Source organism: Miscanthus floridulus, chromosome 10 (genome assembly GCF_019320115.1).
Source record: "Miscanthus floridulus cultivar M001 chromosome 10, ASM1932011v1, whole genome shotgun sequence".
In the NCBI taxonomy this organism is placed as follows: Eukaryota; Viridiplantae; Streptophyta; class Magnoliopsida; order Poales; family Poaceae; genus Miscanthus; species Miscanthus floridulus.
In genome coordinates, this window is record NC_089589.1 from 117,387,530 (window position 1) to 117,397,533 (window position 10,004).

A 10,004-nucleotide genomic window follows, 5' to 3' on the forward strand; every position below is an offset into this window, starting at 1 on the left:
CTCTTGTTGCGTGCATAAACATCAAATTAGTTGTTTGTTTGAAGCAAGAAATAATGCCCATTGTCAGAAAACTAGTTGAAAATCGTTATCCCCTGCTTTGCTTAAAACAGTGCCACACTCACCCTTGACACGATGACATCGAGCACCGGAAAATTTATGTAACCAACGATTTTATATGTATAGATAAATTTAGAAACGCCCAACGATTATATGCATAGATAAATTTAGAAACGCCCGTTGTCAGAAGAGATATGCTCCCGGACAGATACGAGATCCTAGTCTTTTTTCTTGTTCTTTTTTTTTTTGGCTCACTTTTCAGTTCATCATAAGAAAGAATGTTATACATGACACACAGTTTATCAGAAAGGTTGGAGTGGTTGAACCAGGAGAGGCTAAGGCGTATCCAGATTCCACCAGGCAACATTTATATGCAGGAAGAGTGACTAGTTCCAGGCTAGCTCTTACAGGGAGGAAGCAGACAATCTTCAGCTAGTAAGTTGACCTGTAACTCTAACTCTAATCTAGACAAGTATAGTCACAGTTGAGTGACTCTGCTTCGCCCACTCAACTAGTAAAGACACAACTGCACATTTTTTTCACCTTATTAAGGATTACGTATGTAATTAACTGCACATTTATCTTCACTTGTTCTAAAGCATCTAGTACAAATGATTTTTCCGCACCATCCATCCAAATCTCTCTGAAACTCTTTCTTCAGTAAGTATATCAGTATAACACATATCTTATTCAGTTATTGTTCACTGATGAATGCAATCCCTCTTCCTTGTCAGAGTTGATGTCGTCACCACCACCTTCCGAGAGGCAGAGTTCATCAATCATGGCTGGGCCACTCACGGTCGATCGCCGCCTGTACATTGGCCGTGCGCTGGAACCACTCATGAGATGGCAACGAGCACAAACCCACTGGGTTTTGCCATCCCAAACCCATGCCCGTGAAAAATCTGCCCACAAAAAAACCCATGACCTGTCACGGCTTTAATTTTGTGCCCAAACCCATGCCCATTCGGGTCTCGGGTACCCGCGGTCAGCCATGATATCCATATGAATTCAAATTTATTTATTCATAGATAGATATTCAGATACTAATATCTCCTATGATATTGGATACAAATGCAATTTTTATATTTCATATATATCCGATACAAATATTATATGATCGATATCCAATAGGTAGTGGATATCCAAAAATTAATTTTTGTCTTAGACAAAAAAGCTAAACAAACGAGCAGCATGGAACGATGGAGCTCCAGCTGCTTTCCTGGGTACCATTAAATAGTGTAGATCCCACACTCTCTGCTCTCGCGGAACGATATGGGACTAAAACACAGCATGTTGTCAGTAACAACTGAACAAACAGATGTCGCCTCGTTTTCCTTGTTAAGGCCCAACTAGACAACACTAGCTCAAGCAAATGTCTCAGGGACCGGGTTTAAAAAACCCATGGGTTCACGGGTTTGGATACTACGCCCCTAGACCCATGCCCACAAACCCGCTAGGTCTAGCTTTTTGTCCATTGACAAACCCATGGGTAGAGAAATTGACCCAGACCCTTGCCATAACAGGATAAAAACCTGTCAAGTTTCGGGTACCCGTTGCCATCCTCATGTCGACCTCGACATAGCCCTTGTCCCTGAGCTCACCGCGCACCTAGTCCTAAAACTTCAGGAACTCCTCCTCCAGCTCGTAGAACGTCCTGGCTAGGACGTAGAGCCCCACCAGCTCCTCGTCATCCTCCTCCCCGGGTCGCGGCACTAGCTCCGGGTTGCTGCACTTCAGGGCCTCATACGTCGCCGGTGGAGCCTTCGTCTCTTGTGCTAGGATCCACCGCATATCCTTCGCCGGCAACCGGTGCTTCTACGGTTTCTTCACCCCTTCAGCTTTCTCTGTCAGCTTCTCCGCCTCCACCCTTGCGACGTTGTTTCATCCTCCTTAGTCTTGCTTGGTGAGGCGCGCGGACGACGGGGCGTCCGACCAGACGCCGTCGCCGCCTTTTTCCCCGATGCCTCCCTCTTGGTGGAGCTGGAGCACCTCCTCGATGGAGCCTATGGTCCCGTTGCCGCCGCGGCCTCCGCGCTTTTGGCGGTGCGCCGCCTGAGGGGACCCTCTCCACCTGCCATGTCCATAAGCACGAATCACCGTCGGGTAAACCTCAAAACCTTGTTGAGATCGCAAGTGAGATCTCGCAATCCTAGGTCTAGGTTTAGCTGTCAATGGCTTGCTTGGCTGAAGGATGCGGTGGCGGGGTGGTCTTGGTCTGGATCTATATGGGTGCGGACGGAGGTGAACCGTACCTACTCTTAAAAGTTACTGAGGAAACGGTACTAAGTTGCTCACTTCTTTCTTCCTTTTATTCTTACATCTACTCTATGTAAAATATTAAATACTATGTTTAGTATACTATGGATGTTCATATAAACCAGAGTATATGTTTACGAAGACAAAAAACAAAGAGCTACAGAACATCTATGATGAGCTTTATGGGTATCTTATACTGATTAGTAGGGCTCCCTTAATAGAGGTTGCCACTGATGCTATGGAGGACTATAAGAAATAGATGGAGAGAGTTGTCCTATCGAGGGATGGGATTGTTGAAATAGTGATGCATGCTTGGAAGATTCCAGAAGATTCTCAAAATTATAGGAGGTAAGATTTTTGCCATGGAATATTCTAGAATAAACTTCACAGAACAAAAGAGAAGTAAGTTCTAGAAGGATATGGAGATTACCATAGAGAGATTTTTTTTTGTGAGTATCAGAGAGAGATATTTACCATGGAGATGGAGTGTTAAAGAAGGCAAGAGAATCTTCTCCACCATGGGGTATGGGATATTTATCTTGGAGGATTCTAGAACTTAGTTCATATGATACATAGAGAAGAGTGTTTATATAACTTAAGAATATTCTAGAGCATGGACACATGCTATGTTGTCCATGGCTCACCTAGGCCAATATATAGGGTGCTTGCCACCCCTTACCATACCTACGTAGGTAGCCACCATGAGTTAGAGTGACATACCATGCCCAGTTGCATAATGATTTGATCGTAGCTACTTAGCAGAGATGGTCTGATCCTAACCACCATCTATTAGCATCTGATACTGAGCATAAAAATATATGTCAAAACTCTATGATATTCTTGTTTACGCCTAGGAACAAGATTTTGACTTTACTGGGGTAACTGAAATACTAGTTGCATACTGATTTGATCCTACCAACTTCTTATTCTAGCTACTCCAGTGGAGTTCTGCTCTTGGGTTGTTAAGCAGTTTATTCGGACATGGGAGTGGCGTCCCCTTCACCACCTTGATATCATCCTGAAGTGCCTTAGATTCAGCAAGAATATTCTCCTAACGTTTCAACGCTCCTGTTTGAATCTCACAACTTGAAGTGTTTGTCAGTATCATGTAGACCACAGAGTTCATCATAAATTTGCCTCAGCCGTGCATTCTTAACCTTGGTGAGAGTGTGTTCCGATTTGAAAGGGGAACCTGTTAGAATAGCCTAATAACAAAACAGTAAAGAAAAGAAAATTCATAGCAATTCTTTTGTATGTTGCGGCCTCTGCAAAGAAATAAAAGAAGGAAAGGTTATCTTACCTTGTTTTCCTTAGTTTATCTATTATTGTTTCCTTCCAAGCAAAGCTTCTTAGGCTGTCACACTGCATTGAAAACACAATTAAATTCTTACTCTTCCATCAATACGTAGATATATGATATGAAAAGGAAAATTCAATTTAATACCCCTAAGTGTAGCTTAAGTCCATATATCACTACTACACTCGCACCTTTCACAGCCACATCGTAACCCCTATCGCAGTTCAATTTCGGCCTCGACAGTAAGCTGTCGGCAGTGATAGTCATAGCCATCACCGTCGCTATCTGAGACCGACTGGGATGTTCACTACATCGCCGTTTTGGCTTATCATCGGTCTATGATAAGGTCCTTACTTCCGTCGCATTGGAGCACGGCTCACATATGTGGTATGCACTAACACCACCGCATGGCTTATTATCCTTCTGTGATCAGATCCTTATTCCATCGCATTAAGGCCCAACCCTTCTGTGTAGGTGTACACTAACAACGTCGTGTTGGCTTATGATCCGTTCGTGATCAAGTCCTTGTTTTTGTCATATTGGAGCACGACCCGCCTGTGTCGAGGTGAACATCATCGTCACTTCAACGAATGAACCACTTGGTCATAGGGCATTGTCACCGTCGTGTTATAGTACAATCCGCCCATGATGATCCTTTAGTCGGTGTCGGGTTACTAAACGATTCGGCGGTTATACACTATTGACCCCTGCCACATCAGACGAATAGCGGCTGTGATGGCCGTTAGCTTCACCAATGATGAGTGGTATGGCGGTGATGACATAACAACTAACGGCCCATACATCCAACGATGACATAATTGCTTCTTGTTTTTCACAATGTATTTACTAATTCAGCTGGTCCTTAATAACTTACTGAACACACATCATACAGATATAATCATAACACATCATTCATCATGTCCACAACGAAGAGTACTTGTTATAATAACAATGCTCGACACTAACATAACAACTGTGTCAACTGATGAATTAACACAAGTGGTACATAGATAGCATATAAAGGCTCTACTCCCTACCGACTTACGTAAGGTAGATGTGCTCCGCTCCTTCAGATTTGCACTCCTTGATCAGCTTGGCAGCCAATGCACGATGGAACCCCTCTTCTTCCTCCCATAGCCATTGCAGGAAAATCGTTCAAAAGCACCGAGACTCCAAAACATGCACAATGCAAAGCAGTAGAATTAATAATATTCAACATACCATTGGTTTAGTTACCAAGCCAAAATTAGACTATATATAGACTCAAAACAACTCCCTACCTGAACAAAGACATATCCTAACAACAAAATATAGCATATACACCTTTATTGCTCTGCTATTGACTCCATGAACAAGGGAACATAAGGATGATAGTGAGGTCTGTTAATACATAGACTCTAGGTAGGTCTAGGACAGTGAATGACCCATATAGGGAGGACAAGAACTTTTCTGTGGTACATGTCATATCCAAGCAGTGTTCTGTCCTCCCCAATAAGGAAAATCAAATTCCATTCAAGGTGAACTGCAATCACTCTGTACTCCGCATCACAAACCTCGTAACCAAATTCAATATTGTTCTGTCCAAATATCTCCAGCGTGGTCACCATATGCTTCAATGTCCATCTATTACTACCATAGTCTTCAAAGATCCAAATTGAAAGTTAAGTCATAGTGTAAATATCAGAAGTACATAAACACAACTGACCCTGGGCTTCATGGATGGAGATTGCATCGCCATGTGGCTTCTGTATTTTCGTCCATGTCTTTCCATCCATATCAACAGCAACGATCTAGGAGAACTCGAGCCAGTGCGTAAAACCATTAAGAAACGCACTTCTCGCATATGTGGATACTATAATACAGTCGCCCCATTTAGATTATTTAAAGATCCAAGCTGCACTCTTAGATGAGTAGATGCTCACACCTACAGACTCACCCTCCCTCATCTTTCCATATTCAAACACATGGAAGTGCAAGGAGACTATCGGATCGAAGCCCAAGCAAGCCTTGCCATAAGAACGGAGGTTATCCCGCAGTAGCAACCATTTGTTAGTCGCCGGATTGCAGACAACATAGCGACACCCAAAACACCAGCAGAGGATGAGGCCGCTGCAGCAATCTAAGATGACGACATCGTGAATGGGGAAGGGCAAGAAGGACAAGGAGGGGTGTTCACCGGTGACACCGGTGAAGTGGCATTTGCCTTTCTAGGTGCGATAGAAGAATCCGGCAACAATCTAGGGCAGCTCCTTTCGGTACTCGACGTCCGAGATGAGGTGGTTCTAGGAGCGGTAGACACACTTGCAGCTACACAAGGAGCAGGCAGAGCACTAGATTGTTGGTGGTGAGCGGTGGTGATGGGGAATAGTAGCACTGAGGGGGAGACAGATATGGTGGGGAAGCAGTCTTTGTAAGCTAAAGTCGGGGCCGTGGCAATGCAAATTTGAGCAAAACTTTGTAAATAAGCGTGGGAGACTTGGGCGGGCTTAGAGATTGACGATAGCGGTGCCATCCTGACCGTCTGGAAGCGGTGGTGAAGTCTGCCGGTGGTGGTGGTTGTGTGTTATGAATATCACCTAACGACAGATGTGACATACGGTCATGAAATCTAAGGTGCTCGGGGGCTACCATCACACTATCGGTCATAGCAGACCGCTTCCCCATCACACAAAATAAACATCACAGCAAAGATAAGGAAGATCCCAAAAAATACATAAGTTAAGAACATTTCATATTTCATGTAAATAATACATACATATTCTACGCTAAAAATTCACTACATAAAATAAAATCCTACTACAAGACTAGCTTCAACGGGATGTGGATGACCCTCCATCGGGCCTTCTGTCAGGCTTGTAGTAGGGGCTCTTTCCCATGCGGCATGCGGTCCGCTATGTTAATTAAAATATATATAGTTAGTTTCGATTGCTGACATGAACTATGTAGTAACTTATAAAAAATTGAAAGAAGGTTGATCATAAAAAACATCATCACACAGAGTTATTTCTTTAGTACCTTCTCCTTGTGCGCTTCCTTGTTGGCCCTATTGGCCGCGTGGCGCTGGTCCCTATGAGCCTTCACCGCCTCATTGTTGCCGCAGTCCCTAACACTAGCAAGCTCGCGGTTGCGGGCCATGGCATCGCTGCTCAGGATATACTTGTCCAAAGCACTATGCTCTGGCCCAGAGATCCCCTCGCCTCTATGAGACTTCCCATTGGTGTGCTACAGCAACTCACAAAGACTCCATGATGGCACTTTCTTGTCGCGGCAATGTAACACCCTAAATTTTTGCTCTTTTTGAAATAGAGATAAATTGAGTTATTTATGATTTTTTGTGCTCATGAAATATAGAAAGATAATAATTTTTCATTAAACTAAAATTTATCGTAAGGTAGCAACATGTTTGAGCATACATGCCATTGCATTTGATTTATTGAGTTGAGTGGTTTTGTTCAAAATTTAAAATGTCTCAAACTGAGTTTGAAAATGGATTTGAAATCTGTGAAAAATAAAAAGAAAAGGGAAACCCTTTCCCTTTTTCGGCCTGTAGGCCCAGACCGGCCTGCTTCCCCCTCCCTTCTAGCCTAGGCTGGCAAGCCCCGCTCGGTCTCTCCCTCTCCCCTCTGTTCCCGCAGCCCAACGCGCTCGCTTTTGGCCCAACTGGCCGGCCCATCGGCTTGGGAGCCCAGCGCGAGTGCTCCTTCTTCCCTCTGTTCAGCTGACAGCCCGGGCCCTCCTCTTCTCTCACTGCCAAGTGGAGCCTGCGTGTCAGTCGTGTCCCCTACCTCCCGTGGCCAAAGTGGACTCTGCCCGATGGAATCCCGCCACCGCACGCCCCGTCCTGGGATACGACGTGCTCCCCACGCCCAGTGCCCCTATAAATCTGAGCCCGTCGCCTCCGCCTAGCTTCCGTGTGACGCCACCTCGAGCCCTAGAGCCCTCCTACCGCATTTTGGATCTCGCCGAGCAGAGCGCATCCGCCTGCCACCATGGAGTCACCGTCTGCTGCTGTGCCGACGTCTCCAAGCCACTACCGAGCTTCGTGTCAATCTTGTGAATCCGTCGAGCCCCTTCTTTCTTCTTTTCTTGCGCTAGCTCGCTCGCGCCGTGTCGCCGAACCTTCACCGGAGCTTGCCGTCCGCCTCACCACGCTGCTCGATGCCGTAGACCCACCGTCGACCGCAAGAAGGCCCTGGGCAAGTTTGCTGATCGCTCCTATCTCTCCCCGTGCTCTCCCCGTGGCTGATGGTGGCCGGAATCGACAAAAAGCCAAACGCTGGTGAGGTCCCACCGTGGCCAGTCATGGCGCCTCCATCTTGGCACTGTGCGCCGACGACCCAACTTCCCCTTCTAATCCAAGCTGTCCAACTAAGATCCGACAGCCTAGATCGGGCCATACCGGTTCGGTAGGTGTTTTTGCAAAGCAGCCCCTGTAGTTTTGCGTAATTAAACCCGTCGTCCCTGCATTTTTTCTAAAGAGCCCCTCGACTTTCAGATATTTATGCCTGCCATCCCTGAATCGATTTAATCCTGATTTTTCTTTATTTTAATTCAAAAATAAAATCTAGTTATTTACAGATTTGCCACTGATATTGTTTTAGCCATAAAATCTTTGTTCTAGCTCCGTTTTGATCCGTTCAAGTTGCGTTAGATTCATAACGATGTAATATACGCATTAGTAACAATAATTACCTTGTCACTAGCTCTAGAATTTCATGGTTTAAATCCTAATTTGAATAATGATTATGAAACTAGATTTATAAATAAAATATGATTAATTATACTTTAGTTTTTCAATTCGAATACAATTTGACCTAATTCAATTTAGATATTTCTCTGAAATATCTTATATACCTTTTTATATAGTTAAAATTAATGAGGCTCGTGGTTCTCTTTTATAAAATAAATCTTTCGGTAAAGTAAATCTTTCGGTAGTTGTATCTTTTGCACCGTAGCTCCAATTAGTGTGCTTTTCATGCCTGTGTGTTCATAGCAACGTGTAAAACATCTTTAAAACCTTTTCACTTGTTGTTACATATGTTTGGTGTACTGTTCTAATTTAGTTCTATTGTTTGCTTCATGTATGATTGCATGGATACTTGTGTGGTGCTTTATGATCATGTCCAGTCTGTGAGCTTTGCGTTGGTGATCAAGAAGTAGTTCTTGGAAGGTTTAGACTAGAAGAAGATCAGAGTTTAAGGCAAGTATAGCATGGGATCACCCTTGTTACCTATTGACTATTAATTTCATTTAATTCACACTGCATGTGTCTATCTTGATTACCATTAAGGATATCCTAGCTTTGTACTTGTACCTTGTCACCTATGGGTTTATGCATTTGGGTAGTATGATGCTAGCACTCAATTAAAGACCATGATCTTGTAACTTGACTAATGGAATATGCAATAAACACTAAAAGATGCTTTTTAGCAACAAGGAATAAGGGGGCTAGAGCATAGTTTTTGTGATGCTCTAGATTCCTCTCCCTAAGGACTTATCTGTAAGTGGTCACCGGGACATACAGTACAACCATGAGTGTCATATGGCTCTGGCTTTAGTCAAGTATGAGGACCTTTTCTAGCTTGTTAGTGGTTACCTTTATGGTGCAAGAGGAGCTTGATGAATTGGGTATAGTGTGGCCTATGTCCTTATGTGTATAGCCTACGCGGAATGTGCCATTTGGAAGGGGAGCTCTACATCTATTTGCCAATTGGAATCCTAGCGGCCCTAACTTGTTAGACGAACCTTTGAAAGGCTTCATAGTGAACCCTACCGACCTTCCTTGGTAGTGAGTCAAGAGGTTGGTCGCCTCGGGTGAAAGGGTAAATCACGACTCATGGTGAAAGTGTACAACCTCTACAGAGTGTAAAAATGTTATAACAGTCATGCTCATGGTCACGAGTGGCCTTGGAACTCTTACAAAATAGATGATTATTAATGGATAATTAATAGTTTATGCTATTCATTATTCATGTTTACCTGATCATATGTTTATATGGGTTTATGATAAATTTGATGCTACTCAAATGTTAAAATTATGACTCACTAAAAGCTAATCGCAATAAACCAGTGTCAACCTTTTGAGCCTCATGAACCCCATGTTATATTTGCTAAGTACAACATGTGCTCACCCTTGCTATTTCCCCCACACCTCAGTCTATAGTAAAGTTGCTCAGAAGATTAATGAGGACACAGAGGAGTTCCTAGAAGATTGATAGGAGTGCTAGGCATATGTTACCCCTAGTCAGCCATCCCTGTGAAGAATGGAGTCTAAAGATTAGTTACCATTTTGCGATACTCTAATGTAAGTGTTAATATAGTTATGTATACGTTATTTAATAACATTGTTTCTGATACTATTCATTCTATTGTTGTATGTGTGGACTTCTTG

At 43.6% G+C, this 10,004-nt stretch overlaps 1 pseudogene; it reads right to left on the bottom strand.

Moving 5' to 3' along the window:
- Positions 1-832: 832 nt before the first annotated feature.
- Positions 833-6,748, bottom strand: LOC136489394 (uncharacterized; annotated as a pseudogene).
- Between the last annotated feature and the right edge of the window lie 3,256 nt (positions 6,749-10,004).